Genomic DNA, 17,145 nt, shown 5'->3' on the forward strand with positions numbered 1-17,145 from the left:
CAATTGTTATGGGTTCTTCTTAATTGCTTCAGTTAGTGGCCATTTCTATCAATTGACTTGCCCTTTTTCAGGTAATCTTTAGACACTCTAGGTCAACTCCTACTATCTAAATGAGACTTAACCTAGGAGATTAGAGAGGATATCTACAAGCTACATCAAAATCAATTGGATTTCCCTCCTTGAGGGCATTAGCTTGAATATTTCATTTTATTATTTTGAGTATTTTATGTAGCTAAGCTTCTTCTAAATTTTTTTTTTAATTTTTTTTTTATATTATTTTTTTTAATATTATTATTATTATTTTGTTTCAGTCCATCCATATCTATTGTTGCATGTAATTCATGGACAGTTTCTTCCTCTTTGAGTTCTTCTAGAGCTGATTCTATTGATATTCTTACATGTGAGGCTATAGATTGTGAATCCATACTCACTTTTGTAAGCATATGGCAGAGAACGTTACGTTCAGCTTCATGTGCCTGAATTTTATTTATTTATTTATTTATTTTTGTTTGTTTTCTTTCTTTTTGGTTTCAGTCCATCCATATCTATTGCTCCATGTAATTGATGGACAGTCTCTTCCTCTTTGAGTTTTGTTGGGGTTGATTCTATTGATATTCTTACATGTGAGGTTATAGACTATGAATCCATACTCACTTTTGTAAGCATATGGCAGAGAAAATTACGTTCAGCTTCCTGTGCCTGAATTTGTATTTTTTTTTGCAACATAATTCTCCATTACCAAGGCACATACATTGTTGTGGATTTCCTCCTGTGCATTCACTTTCCTTGTCAGTGAAAAAGTTGATATACTGTTACCTGCTATCAATTACTCATGCCTCAAAATCCTTTGAATATCGTAATATATGTGAAGAGGGAAATGCCCAGGATAGTTATTGTTGCCAATGTATTCATACATCCCAACAACAGTGCCAATTTTAAATTTCCATGTTGAATTGGTCTCTTAAGGAGCAACCACATGTCTAGGGTGAGACAACAGAGAAAACTCAAGAGTCCAAAATCATAAACAGATTTACCAAAAGCATAAGCCTTATTCCCAAACTTAACCACAACAAACCTAGAATTGGAAAAGCTATATATTTTCTTGTAGCCTGATCTCAATGCCGTAGTACTGTTCACAGAGGGCAAGAGAACAAACGCTCCAGAGAATGTTGCGTGAAAGGAAATTCACAAGTTTGCTTGGTTCCTCCTAATGCAAAGAACACTTTTCCTTGAAAAGAAACCACGGGACACAACACTATAGACCCTCTGATGAATGCATTTCCTTTAAAATTCAAAGCATGAATACAATCTTTGTGAAGGCCACAATGACTGGTCTTGGGAGAATTTAGCTCTAATTTGACAATCAGAGGCTTCACTTGGGATCTGATGGTTCCTAGGAATCAAAGGTTGAGCCTGTGCAATTCCATTTGGTTGAATTCCAAACCCAAGTGATCAACAATGATGATATTCATAATCCCACCTGCATAAATTTTCACTAGCGTTGTGAATTGATTAACCCAGTGCCACTTTAAAACCAAAATATCTGAACATACGAAGTGGATGAGGGGAATATGATTGCATGTTATGAATTGAAACATGCCTTACCACATTTGGTATAGGGAAGGCATGCAATGTTTGATATATACCTTCGATTTGCACCACTGTTGATGATGAGCTCCCAATTGTGAAAGAACGATATTGGCAAGTGTAAATGATTTTCACCACAGTGAGAAGCCATATAACCCACTGTGATCCATGTCTTACAGTGTTTTCCTACGTATATGAGCAGAAGAAATTTACAGTTGGATCTCAAAAACCTTGATGATGGTATTGTGATATTCATCAAAGTTCAAGGACAGATAGCATCGAAGCAGCTTCTGAAGATCTGTTGCATAGCATATATTGTTCTCCAGGATCATTTCCAACATCGAACCTTTGAAATCTTTGTGGGTCATACGAGGATTTCACTGCCGTAAAGCTATCAGAGAACGAAATATTCTTAGCTACTAGCAGGATGTTCATCACAGTTTTCATACTCGGGAAAAGGACCATGTGAACCATTCTGAGAATCAAGCTTGAGCTTGTTTAAACCTCCTCTCAGTCTTGGCAAATAATCCTTCATATTTTCTTCTACTTTGGATGACTCGAGACCTTGATCCACTAGACATGTCCCACTTCACGTCCAATCCTTTATAACTGTCGAAATTCATGTGAGAACTCGAACTAGGTTGCCCAGAATCATACTTGTTATGAGCAGATATTTTCTCAGAGTGGTGTTTGGTTTTCTTCGGAACACCAATTATCTACTCCATACAAGATTTTCTCAAATCGCTCCCAGAATTGTTGTTATTATTAATAATTATTGTTAGCACTTCTAATAGTATTATTTTAAAATATTACCTCTACCACTACCATTACCATCACTACATGGTATTAAAACCACTACTCTATTGCTATTACTACTAGCGCTATTACTGATACTACTACTACTGTTATTACTATTGTTACCTTTTCTAGTAACCCACTGGATTTTCTTCTGCTTCACTGCATTTTTTGTGCAGTTTGCTTTATTACATCACTTGTGCACTTTGGTACCACTCTCTACCGCATGTGCCTGAACACTCCTAATATGCACTAAGGTCATCCTTTTTGCAGTCCCATTGGTCAACTTTGGCCACTACTGGAAACTAAATTAAATTTTAATATATTATTATTATTATGTATTGCCATAAAATTTGCCCTAATTTTTTGGTCTTCATATCTCTTGTACCTTCATATCATGTCAATAACATACTGTATAATTTACACCTCTTATTTCAAAAGTAATCTTTGGCATGGGTTCTTCATTTTTGAATCTAGTTGATGGAGGCTTAATGCTCTCTAGCTCCAATTCTTGAACAAATTTCTTCTAGTTCATCTCCAAAATCAAAGTACTGCTGCCTAGATCAGGAGATTTTATGTTGAACAATTGCACTTCTACGTTGATTTCTTCCTCTGATAACTCCTCAGGATTTAATGAATTAGAGTCACTTGACCTACAACTGTAGGAGCTAGAGCAAGTGATACTTGTGGTACTCACCATGAATGGCTCATGAACCAGATCAAACATTTATTTCACAATTTTCTCAAGGGGCTGATCAAAATTATGCCTCCAATCTTGATCATCATCATCTTGTACAGGGCTGGGCAATCGAGCCACATTATTAGAACCATACTGAAGAACGTGTTTTCTTACCTCAGGCCTCTATAAACTGCTAGTTTTTGTTGGACCAAGCTGGGTTCTCTCTAATTTCTCCATAGATTGCCTATTGTAATTATTCTTTTCAGGTTGCCTAGATGATCTGAAAATGGAGCACTAAAGGCTTCTTTTCATACTTACAAGAACCTCTCCCACTCCAAAGCTTATATATTCCGAAGATCTAGCTTATGATTGCTAATTTGCAGAACAAATAACTTGAAATAGGTGTATGCTTGTGTTTGTCTTTAACTGCTTAATTGCCTTAAGTTTATTTGCTTAAATTGATATATAAACACACATAACAGTAAAATGCAACAAATAAAAAAACACATAAGACAACAATATAATATGGAGTTCACCCTGATATCTTGGGCTACGTCTCCTTGAGCTCTAATCAACTTGACTAGGCTCTTTGGGATTATGGCTTCAATTATTTTACAAGTGTTACACTTAACTCCATTAATTTACAAATGAACCAATGGGCTTAGAATGCCATCTTACCCCTAGTTGTCCTTGTTCTGCAAACAGATCTAGGCTTCTTTGGACTGGACTCCTTCAATTAGTGCTCTAAGCTATCTTGAGTTCTAGCTTGCACCAACTCCCTCAGAGCTCCCTTAACTGTCTCTGGAACTCCTTTTTCTGTCTTCAGCATACTTTGGACATCAGCAATAGCTTGATCATTTGATCTCTTTGCTTTTCTTTCCACTTCACTACAACATCATGGCTCTTAGAAGTCTTCTTTGAGCTCTCTAGCTTTACAGTTCTGCCTCCAACCTCTGGTGGCTCTGCCTCTGTCAAGCACTCTGGCTCTACGGCTCTGGTGGCTATCCCTTGTTAACTGTGTTCTCTGTGCTTTTTGTAACCCATCAGTTACATTGCGCCTCCATTATTGAAGACCGACTCTTTCATTACAAGAAGCAGTTTTCCAATGAAATGAACCAGCGGGCACAGGCAACCCGGTCGTTTGGCCTTCCTCCTGCCATTAATCCCGAAATATCAATATAACGGAAATACATAGACAAACGCACAAAAACACGTTCATTAGCCTTAATCCCAGACTTCAAATAATATGTAGTCACATTTATAAACCCTTTGGGTCCGTCCCTTTATTGCAATATCACAATCGCATTGCGTAATGCTTAAAAACCCAAATACACGGAAATACAAAGAAATCCCGTAAATCCAGATTTCAAATTATATGAAATCGTGCTTATAAACTTATCGGATCCGCCTTTGGTCGCAATATCGCAATCTCATAGGCGGGAGGTCAAAACCTCAATACACAGGAAACACACAGAAATCCGCATAACCCGGATTTCAAATTATATGCAGTCACGTTTATAATCCCATTGGGTCCGCGCTTTATCACATATCGCATCGCATTTTCATTGACCCTTTGTATTGGGGATTCACAATCATCGATCATCGATCCAATCACAATTTTTGATCCCTTTTATCCATTCGACGGCTACGATGGAAGCGCTCGTCGCAAGTCTTTAAGCTATGGGTCCCGGCTCTTCTCCCTTGGTTCATTGCGATGCAATCTTGGCAGTTAATCTGGACCGTTGATCTGTCTCTTAATCTGACGGTTCACACTAAACTCAAAACAACAAACAGTCCGCTCAATCTTTGTCGTTGATCTTGCGATCTCCAATCCAATGGTTGACATCATTTTCGGATGGCCTACTTGTGCGGAGATCACTCGCCCGAAAAAGTGGTTTTATCTCTCTTGCTGCATGCTACGTGTCGGCCAATGTATGGAATCTGGTTCAACCCTTCCAATACCATTTACCACCTAGAGCCTGCCCAAAATATTGTTTACCACCTTCCTCCCGGAACTCAAAAGGTTTTAGCTCGATTTCTATTAATTCTTCGGATCCGCTTGGCCGCTACTGCCCACATGCTTTATCTGAATTTCAATGTAAAACACGCTTTATAAAGGTTTAGCACTTAACAAAGATTTTTAGCGCATAAGGCTAATATTAAATCTTAGACCAAATTTAATAAGAAATGCCTCATTTTCTAAGGACATTGGGCAAATCTTCTTTTTACAATAACTCCTTCGTCCGGAGTTCGTTTTGGCCCGTTCAAATTGTGCTGGTTTCAGAATGAGACAATCTACGAAATGAGACTATTTTCAAAATCATCCAATGACTTTAATTTTTCCTCTGTGAGGAAAATTCATAGACTTAGAAGTCCATGTTAGATCCATTTTGGATCACACCTTCCCACTAAAAAGCTTTTGGACTCCAAAAGACTGATATACTGATCTGAACAGTAACTGAGAGTACCTCACCCTCTTCTTTCAACCTCCATACACTTGCCTTGCATAGTTCTTCTGAACCAAAGCCTTTGAACACTCCCCTCTTGGATGTGCTTGTCCTCGTGGGAAGAACTATCTTCCTCCTTGACTTCCTGCAGAACTCCTGCTGAGAAGGTCGCAAAAGGTAGTTTGAACTTCTCTGCCTTGATCATTGATCCAAGGTGGCTCAAACCAATGTGAAGTTATATCTGCTTCACAAAATTTTACATTTGTACCTGTTTGACATATTGTCAAAAACAACTATTAACAACAATAGGATTACAGACAACCACTGGATGGCCTAAACTCCTGCTTCAACAAAGAAACAAATTTCACATCTTGTGAATTACCTCCATTTCTTACATCTGCATACAAATTATTGACTAGATAACAAGCCAACAAAACATGCCTTTAAAACAATGGACCCTTCAAGTCAAGCATGTAGAAAAAGAACTTTAGGATTCTTTTTCAAAGATGAAACACTTCATCATTATCTCCATCTTGGAGACCAAATCAACTTTTCCCAAGTCAACATTAAATTACATGCATGTTTAAAAACAAGGCAATCAACCCTTCAATTTAATCACACATACATGTTTAAATACAAGGAAATCATCAACATCCCTTTGTTCATGCATATCATGCTTATGCATGCATTTCATTCTTCAACTTTTGCTTAATTACACTATACTTTCAACACTGAAATGAACATAATGTTGCAGCAATAAAGTGAGTCTCCTACTCAAATTTTCCATTCAGCTTCTTGGTAGAATCCTGCAACTTTCATCTCATTAACAAAGAAATGCAAATAGATGCATTATATCAATAGACATGCAATCTTAATTGGATAAGAACTCTAACCATTTCTTGCCAATCCATTTCAAAGGTCCTTCCTTTGTTTGCACATTAGCATCAACATGTGAATTATCTTGAAACACATCATTTATGGAATCTTTCTTTCCATTCCTGCCATTCTCTCTTTCCTCCTTCTTCAAGTTTCATGGAAGCATTGTTGGATTCAGAGTCCAACATTTTTCAACAATATGTCCTTGCTTATGGCAATATGTGCAACACATGTGCATCTCCTCAACAGCATGATTTTCCTTGTCCAATGGACCTTTGGCTTCTTGCTTCTTTTCCTTCCAAAGTTTCCTGCATGTGGTCATCCTCTTCCAACAACTAGAAACATTATGGTTAACCAAACCACAAAAGGACATGCAATTCTTTTCCCATACTTATATGGAAATTTACCATGCTGAACATAATCAAAAGGAATATGGTTAAAACCAGATTTGTACCTTTCTCTTTCACCTTTATTGCCTCCATGAGGAGGTGAATCAAATGAAGAAGTAGCTCCCTTTGGAACACCATCAACCCCTTCAATGGTTTCAGAGTTTCCACAACTCTCTGGTTCAAGTGTATGCTGATATACACCTTCTTTCTGCAAAGTATGCTTCACATTATTGCATTCCCCAAGAATACAATCTTCACAATCTTGAGGTAGAAGACCTGCACTGAAACTCTTTCTTGGAACTGATTCAATGGCCTTCATGGCAGCTTTGGAACTTTCTCCATAAGCTTGTCCATAGCCAAGAGCCAAATACTTAGGCCTTTCCTCAACTATTATTGGCTCAAAAATACCCTGTGCATGTTTGCCCAAGCCTTTTCCTTCATAGCCCATCTTGGACATTAACTTGGAACCTATGCCTCTGGTATGTTTTTCAAAAGAACCAATATAAACATTCTTAGAGGAATTTGAAGACAAACTGGAATTTTTTACCTCTTCTTCAAGTTGATACTTGACTAAGGCTTCTTTTGCAACAAAGAGTTGTGTCTCCAACTCATGCATCCTTTCCAAGTTCATATTTGCAATATGAAGTTGTCTCTCCATTTCCTGCAATTTGTTAGAAAGCAACTGCTTCTCTTCCTTCATGGAATTCAACTACTCTCTAACTCTGGTGCTCTTCCTTTCATCCTCATACATTTCTCTCACCATATCCATCATGGTGAACAAATCTTGCTTCATGTCTTCATCAAAGAATCTTCTGAAGAAAGAAGAATTTGATGACTCACTTGTAGAAGTTGTCATTATTAGAATGAACAAAAGAACTTCAAACAAGATTAACAAAGAGCTTATTCAACAACCTTTTGCAACAAACCTTTTGTGCTTCAAGGATTGCTTTGAGGTCTTTTGGGATAAGAAGAATGCCTTCAGCCCTTCTTCCTTCTTGTCCTCTCCTGGACTTAGCTATCAATAGCTTTCCCTTCACTTCTGCAAACTCAAACAATAATCAGTTTACAAACAATCAAACAACAAAATCCTTGCTACTGTTTGAACACCTTTCAAGTCAAACAAGCATATAGATTGCTCTGTCAATCAAGCATTCTGATCTAATACCACTTGCATCATGATAACATCTGCTTCATGATACCACCTGCTCTAGTATAACTTGAGCTCTGATACCACCGGATCTAAAAATTGGGCACTAAAGGCTTCTTGTGATACTTACAAGAACCTCTCCCACTCCAAAGCTTATATATTCCCAAGATCTAGCTTGAAATAGGTGTATGCTTGTGTTTGCCTTTAACTGCTTAATTGCCTTAAGTTTATTTGCTTAAACTGATATATAAACACACATAACAGTAAAATGCAGCAAATAAACAAACACATAAGATAACAATATAATATGGAGTTCACCCTGATATCTTGGGCCACGTCTCCTTGAGCTCTAATCAACTCGACTAGGCTTTTTGGGATTATGGCTTCAATTCTTTTACAAGTGCTACACTTAACTCCATTGGTTTACAAATGAACCAATGGGTTTAGAATGCCATCTTACCCCTGGCTGTCCTTGTTCTACAGACAAATCTAGGCTTCTCTAGACTGGACTCCTTCAATTAGTGTTATGAGCTATCTTGATCTCTAGCTTGCACCAACTCCCTCAGAACTCTCTTAACTATCTCTAAAACTCCTTCTTATGTCTTCAGCACACTTTGGACATCAGAAATAGATTGATAATTTGATCTCTTTGCTTTTCTTAGCACTCCACTACAGCATCATGGCTCTTAGAAGTCTGCTTTGAGCTCTCTGGCGCTGCGGCTCTACCTCCAACCTCTGGTGCCTCTGCCTCTGTCAAGCCCTCTGGTTCTGTGGCTCTGGTGACTATCCCTTGTTAAATGTGTTCTCTGTGCTTTTTGTAACCCATCAGTTACAGTCCGCCTCCATCATTGAATACCAACTGTTTCATTACAAGAAGCAATTTTCCATTGAAATGAATCGGCGGGCATGGGAAACTCGGTCGTTTGGCCTTCCTCCTGCCATTAATCCCGAAATATCAATATAATAGAAATACATAGGCAAACACACAAAAACACGTTCATTAGCCTTAAGCCCGGCCTTTAAATAATATGTAGCCGCATTTATAAACCCTTCGGGTCTGTCCCTTCATCGCAATATCACAATCGCATTGCATAACGCTTAAAAACCCAAATACATGGAAATACAAAGAAATCCCGTAAATCTGGATTTCAAAGTATATGAAATATCACTTATAAAATTATCGGGTCCGCCTTTGATCACAATATCGCAATCACACAGGTGGGAGGTCAAAACCTCAATACACGGGAAACACGCAGAAATCCGCATAACCCGGATTTCAAATTATATGCAGCTGTGTTTATAATCCCATCGGGTCCGCACTTTATCTCATATCGCATCGCATGTGCATTGGCCCTTTGTATTGGGGATTCACCGATCACTGATCGTCGATCCAATCACAACCGTTGACCCCTTTTATCCATTCGAAGGCTACGATGGAAGCGCTCGTCGCAAGTCTTTAAGCTATGAGTCACAGTTCTTCTCCCTTGGTTCATTGCGATGCGAACTTGGCAGTTAATCTATACCGTTGATCTGTCTTTTAATCTGATGGTTTGCACTGAATCCGAAATGACAAATAATCTACTCAATCTCCACCGTTGATCCTGCGATCTCCAATCCAATAGTTGACAACATTTTCGGATGGCCTACTTGCGCAGAGATCACCCGCCTGAAAAAGCAGTTTTCTCTCTCCTGCTGCTTGCTACCTGTTGACCAATGTATGGAATCGGGTTCAACCCTTCCAATACCATTTACTGCCTGGAGCTTGCCCGAAATACCGTTTACCACCTTCCTCCCGTAACTTAAAAGGTTTTAGCTCGATTTCTATAAATTCTTCGGATCCGCTTGGCCGCTACCGCCCACGTGCTTTATCCGAATTTCGATGTAAAACACGCTTTATAAAGGTTTAGCGCTTAACAAAGGTTTTTAGCGCATAAGGGTAATATTAACCCTTAGACCAAATTTAATAAGAAATGCCTCCTTTTCTAAGGAAATTAGGCAAATCTTCTTTTTACAATAACTCCTTCCGGAGTCCGTTTTGGCCAGTTCAAATTGCGTTGGATTTAGAATGAAACAATCTACGAAATGAGACTATTTTCAAAATCATCCAATGACTTTAATTTTTCCTCTGTGAGGAAAATTCATAGACTTAGAAGTCCATGTTAGATCCATTTTGGATCACTATAACAGTGATATATTTGCAGAGCTTCATGATCTTCTAAACTTTCACAGCTCCATATATTATCATTTGTGACCTCCCTTGTTTTCCACATTCAGCTAACAGTAGTTCAACAGTTGCAACCAATAGAGATTCTTGAGTCAATCAATGTAGTTGATCTACACTTTCTAGATATCTCCTTCTTCCCATTGCTTTTTCTCTTGGATTCATTCATCTGTTGATCAACTTCATTTCTCTGCTTTGCTTGCTCTAGAAATGGATTTTTTGTGGTGCAAATCGTTTACACTTGCAAACACTTGCCAATATCGTTCTTTCACAATTGGGAGCTAATCAACAATGATAAATTGGAGTAGTTACACTTCTATTCACTTTGTGAAATGCAACAAGTTGGGTTTTCTGAGCTGAGTGAGAATAGATGATATTTTATATGCGCATTTGAAACTTTGAAATATGTGTTGTTGGAAATGGACTGTATATTAAGACCTGCTAGCTATGTCATAATGCATGAATCACCCCATTTTGCAAATAGTGTCATAATAGCTTTTCATCTTCTTGGTAGTCTGAGGCTCTCTAGAAAGATCAAATCTTATTCCCTTCATTTTGAGCTCTTGAATACATCTACTCATAGCCCTAGAAGTAACCCTCTAATTACCATTTTTGCATTCTACAATGAACTTGGAATTATCCTTTATCCAAAGAAATTTTATACCTCTTTCAACAACAATTTTTAGCATCAACAAAGTGCAAATATCTCTACTCTGTTATTAGTATCAACCCCGACTACTGCCTTTAAAGCAACAACATGGTTGTCTCCAATAATTATATTGCATCCTCCTCCATATTTTCCAGGAATACCTTGACAAACTCCATCAAAATACCTCCATGCCTTTAATTTATCAATCTCATAGTTTTTCAAATTTCATTGGTTGTTCATCTTTATAGGTTTGAAAATACCTCGATATGCATATTTGACACAATGAACTCATGATACCTAACTAATACATGATATTCATGATATCCACTCAGATATCTCCTCTTTCTAGCACAACAAAATTCCTATTCTATTTTCCTAAACACTATAGCAAAGAACACACATCTAGCATTCTACCACCTGATTCTGCTCAAATGCAAATTTGAGCCTTGAGGAAAATTTGGCTACAACATGTAACTTCATTCAATCTTCAATGAAGCATAAATGGTCCATAAAAACTAGAAGCATGAGTAGAAACAAACTGTACTTATCAATACAAAGAAAGCGTATGAGATAATTGTCATGTAGCCGAAGTACATAATACCAAAGACAAGGTTTGTAATCTCCATCTTGGTGAAGAAGTAGAATGTAGCATACAGGAATAGGTAAAGTGCAGATGAGCCTAAAGTTAGATAAGCTCTCGACCACTAGTGGTAGTCCTCACTACACAACTAAAAGTAGCAGAGGACAATAGTGATCTCTGCATAAGTGACAATAAGGATAACAAACAATGAACATAAACCCAAAAATGTAATAAAATTGATGCAGCCAAATAAATTTTTAGATGAAGAATAATTCAATGAAAACTACACCAAAGGGTAATATGCCTCCAATGAGTACTGAGAAAACTAGCTGCATGTACCATGCCTGCTTTGGAATCTACCTGGGAATTTTATTTTTCTTAACATGATCTTCAATTATAGGTTTCTTGTAGCCAAAGTAACTACCAACAAAGACCAAAGACATAGATATCACAAACCATAAAAATACCAAAGTAGCCATTGTCCCAATTGGTACGACACCAGAGGGCTCTTTACCCTAAATCAGTGCATTGAGGACAAAGAAAATGCCAAAAAACAATGCTAGGGAAGATGAATGCAGTCTTCAGCATGTTTGTTTTCCATTATGTGCCCTTGAACATCTTATACAGATGACCAAAAGAGTAACCAACAAACAAACCCATGAACACCCACAAGAGAACCATAGCTATCATAAGTCCACCACGATGGGATGGTGAAAGAAATCCAAGCATGGAAAATATCATTGTGACAAGTGTCATCTAGTTTCTTCTTGGGCTTCATCCCATGTCTCCAATTGATTGTAATTTGAGATTGTAAGATAATCCTCACTTACCTAAACTCCGCATAAGGTTAATTCTTGGATTGACATGATCTATTGTTTCCCATTTAAGGTCTTTGTCAACCTTTTCATGCCTCACAAAGGTTAGTCATTAATGTCTTACGTAACCCTGTAATATTTGCCATCAATTTCCTCTTGCAATGGGATTGTATAGAGTTTCATCCACAAGTTTTCACCTTGTTATGACTGAGATAATAGGTCTATGTTATGTTTGCCCTCATTCTGACATGTATAAGCCAATCGACTTCTGTTTGATCAAATCTACTCTAGCATGTGTTGTTTTGATCAATCTCCCAACTACCTTTGTCTAGTGTAACGTTTGACTCAGGTTTGAATTTGAAGGCAGATGCATAGGCTTCTTGAGGCACATTCAAGAATGTTAACATAATTATCCTTTTTGTAACCCTGTTCTATTCCCCTATTTAACATGTGATACATCCATCTATCTCGCAAAGTATTATGAAGGCAGGGGATATGTGAGGGATGTATGTCACATACTCAAGAAAAGGCAACAAACTACCTTTAGTTTTACATGCCAATAGAGAGATGTACAACATTTCTTATGGTTGCAAGTGCTACCATGGTGGTTACATATTTCTCAATACGATGATGTATTCAACTTTGGCATGAGACGGTTTGCTGCAGCACTACTTTATGCATGTGTGTTAGCATAGTGGTCCTATACATTAGTCTATGTTGTGTGTCAACAGTTCCATGTGCTGCAATAATACATTATGTGTTGGGTAACACATTAATGGACTACAACAGGTGTCTATGGAAACCATTTTAACACAAAATTGGTATACCACCATTACCTTGTGTTCCAACAGAACTCTTTTTACTACCAACGAGTGTTTATGCAGTAGTGAGGACATACATACACTCTGGTGCTAGAGAAACAATACAACAGAGGATCCAACAATCAATTAAGAGGCTCACAAACTATGCCAGACCGACAATGCTCCAACACAATGACAATTCTCTCACAGAACTAAGTTACATCACCACAACATAATAAAAACATATAATAGTTATTAAAATGTATGGTGTGTGAACCATTAAGGTTTCATGGGCAATGAGTACCATATTATCATCTTTAAGGCAGGGAGATCATGTAAAGACTATACATGAAGCCTTTTTGAGGCATCAATTCACTTTCTTAATAGTTAATACCTGGTGGCCTAGATTTATACCTCTTGTTCCATATCAATGTCAAGGAGGTTTGTATATTGTTTAACCCAACAATACCTAACCTTATTACAATTTGAAATTCATGAGTTTGTTTCTTTAATTAACAAAATGCCTAAAAAGATACAACATTGTAGTTTGTACCTTACCTAGATAGTTAATGAAACATTCAACAAAATGTGACTTAAAATGGGCATTGGGATCAGGTTTCAGAATCTCCTCCCAACCACTGATAGACTGCTCAAATATACAATTGTCACCCCCTAGCGAAAGAAGCCTGTCCCAATGACTAGATCACTAGATACTCTACGGATTCCAGAGATCTTTTCCCACCTCCACTCTTCTTGCTTAGGATATTTAACTACAAGCTTGCTCAAGAATTCCATTGAAAGCTTTATTGGTATTGCTTATGGTTAAAATATTGTCACTTCTATCCCTTTACATGGACAACATGGTTCAACATAAGATGCATAAACTTATCAAAGAGTATAACCTGAATGGTTAGTTCTGATGGATATATGCACAAAAGAATAGAGTACAAAATGGTGAGTTGTACTGCTACATTTGTGACACAAGAGGTCTTTTCAAGTACATTTGTACTGCTATATTTTTCTTACCTATTGCATTTATGGTGAGTTGTACTGCTACCTCGCAATGACATTATTTTTTTGAATTATACTTGAATTTCATTGATAATAACTTGGATTTATATATTGATTTTAACACCAAATTGACATCACAGTAAACATATGAATATCCCATTAAATATGACTTAAAGATGATTCAAAGAATCTCACCTTTAGCCTAAGCACGCGACATAGTAATTTATGAGGTGTGAAATTTTATTAGAGGCATTGTTTGTTTTTTTGTTTTGGTTAGAAAAGGGTTTTTTCTTGGTTTTATGTGACTTACAATTTATCATATGTAGCATGTTGAGAAATGTGAAAGAATAATGTGTGACATTTATCTTGCAGAAATTGATGCTGAATGAAAGGATACAAAGTTTAACCAAGCTATAGTCTGCTTTGGTAAAGGTGGAGGAACATCTTAAAAAGATTCCTAAGAATACACCATATACAGAGTTTAAACATAAGTAATATATGGCTTTTTCTTTTGCATATATGTTCATTTTTCTATCCAAGATATCACAACAAGAAAAATATTGATATTGTAGAAATTGTTTGAGGACCTCATTGAGTTCGATTTTTCTGATGTCCTACTTGATTGATACCTTCTCACGACAAGAAGACTTTAAATATGAATTAATATGTTCCTAAAACAAATCAGATTCAAAGTTTATAGATATAAAAGATAAAAACAAATGTTAATGCCTTCGTTTGATTGTTAATTGACTTTGGTGTGGGTAGGTTACAAGAAATGTGATTGGAAAAAAAATGGGAAGACAATGCAAAGCATGTCTTGGATATGATTCATTTGTTGTTAGAGATCCATCAGGCACTCACACCATCGACTTTGGAAATGTTTCTAGTAGGGATTCCTATGGCTTTTAATGTTGTGATTTTTTCACCTTATGGTTATTTTGGGCAAGCACATGTTTTAGGAATGCCAGACAAGAATCGGTGGGCAAGTAAATTCTTTTTTATAATTGCAACGTTGATTCCATGATATCCTCCCTTTATTTTTTGATTGTATTTTGAATGTTTCTTTTGATTTTGTTTTGTCTTTTAACTATGAAATTTAAAATATTTGGTATCATATCCATTTAAACAACGACCAAACTTTGAAGATGAAATTAGTATTACACGATATTGATGGAAATCTTTTTAGTTGTTTTATGTTAAAGTATTTTCATGACTATTAGAAAAAGTTTATTTTCATGTTCTTATTTGAGCACATGTTTATATATTTTACCAAGTTCATGCATTAGAGAATGAAATGTTGTTGCAAATAAAATGACAAGGATTAGACATCACACCTCAGATTATTTGTTTTCACAAGTTATCTACAGCTTGAGCTTTTTAGCATGTAACTTAGTTGACATGATTGTGCCTAAGATTTCCTTGAAGGTAGAATACTAAGTTACTAAGGTTTTCTTTTCTATCGTGACGTTTTATTTGATTTTTTTATACAAGTCATCTAGCCACATAGTGGCCATTATCGCCCAACTGAAGAAAACTTGTTCGAGTTTCTTGCTTTTATGGGGAAAAATGGCTTTGACATTGCTGATGTTGAGGTATATGTCGTATAAATCCTTTATAGTCTACTTTAGTTTATATTCTAGTATTCATCATCTTTCATGTCTTACACTATGCATTTTTATTTTATTTATTTATTAGAAAGGAAACTCAATATTGATGGTAAGTAGAAATTGAAGAAAGAGGAGAACAAGAACATTGGAGCGACAAATGTGAAAAGAGAGAGATAAGAGAATTGGTCTAGTGATATCCTTAGAGCCAATATCTCACATAAGACACACATATAGATATTGATGGTCGAATCTTCAGAGTTGGTGAATTCACCTGTAAATGCCTTGGAAACACAATAATAATGTTTTGAAGTGATGAAACAATATTTCATGTGTAAATTGTAGTCCAACCAATATTAAGTTGGAAACTCATATTGTAATACTTGACATTTGATATAATATAATTTATGTGGTTGTAATTATTTATAGTTGCACTTGTTATTGTTTAGTATTGTGATTAACATATGTAACTTTGTATTTTCATATTGGATAAACATGCACATTGTATGGCATTTTTTAAATTTAGCTGCAAAAGCATACTAATTAATTTATGTTGATTAATAATGAACACTTAAAATCAATTTAAAACTACTAAATTAGTAGTTTATATTGATTAGTGGTGAACATAAATAAAATGAATATACGACTAAATTAGTCGTTTATAAAGATTATTAATGAAAGTAAATGAAATGAATATAAATTAATAAATTAATCATTTATATAATGAATATGAAACTACCAAAAAACAATAAATGACTACTGCAAATAATAAATTTGTGATTACAAATTACGACTAAATTGTGCATATATACGACTATTAATAGCTAATTTACAGTGTCTTATAACACAACTAAAATTTAGTCATATTTATCTGGTAATTATTGGTTTCAAACGATGACTAAAATGTGCATATATATGACTATTAGTAGCTAATTTACAATATCTTATAAGACGAACAACGTTTTGGTCATATTTTTTGGTCATTAATTGGTTTGCTCGGGTGATCATTTAGTAATATATTTGGTTGTATATTTGGTCATTAATTGTGGAAATTAATGACTAAATAAATGACTAATTTAATGACCAAATTTATGACTAAATATACTACTAGATAATAAAATTGAGACAACTAATTAATGACTAAGCTAAAATGACTAACAATTGGTCGCGTTATAAGATATTGTAAATTGGCTACTATTGGTCACTGATTGAAAAATAGTCATTTATATGCAAATTTTAGTCATTTTTTTAGTAACTATTAGTCATTTTCTACTAGTGAGTCTAGTAAAATTCTCAATGAATCTTCTATAGTATCTTGCATGCCCTAAGAAACTTCTCACCTCTTTTTGTGAAGTTGGAATTGGGTTTTGTGAAATTACCCCAATTTTTGTAGGGTCAACCTTTATCCTTGTTTGTGAAACATGATGGCCAAGTACAATCCCTTCAATTTACATCATTTTGCACTTTTCATTACTAAGAGCTAGATGATTTTCTTGACAACAAATCAAGAACTTTTCTGAATTTTACAAAGACTCTTTAAAATCA

This window comes from Pinus tabuliformis, chromosome J (genome assembly GCF_031772625.1).
Source record: "Pinus tabuliformis cultivar Carrire ecotype Pingquan chromosome J, CPIR1, whole genome shotgun sequence".
Lineage (NCBI taxonomy): Eukaryota > Viridiplantae > Streptophyta > Pinopsida > Pinales > Pinaceae > Pinus > Pinus tabuliformis.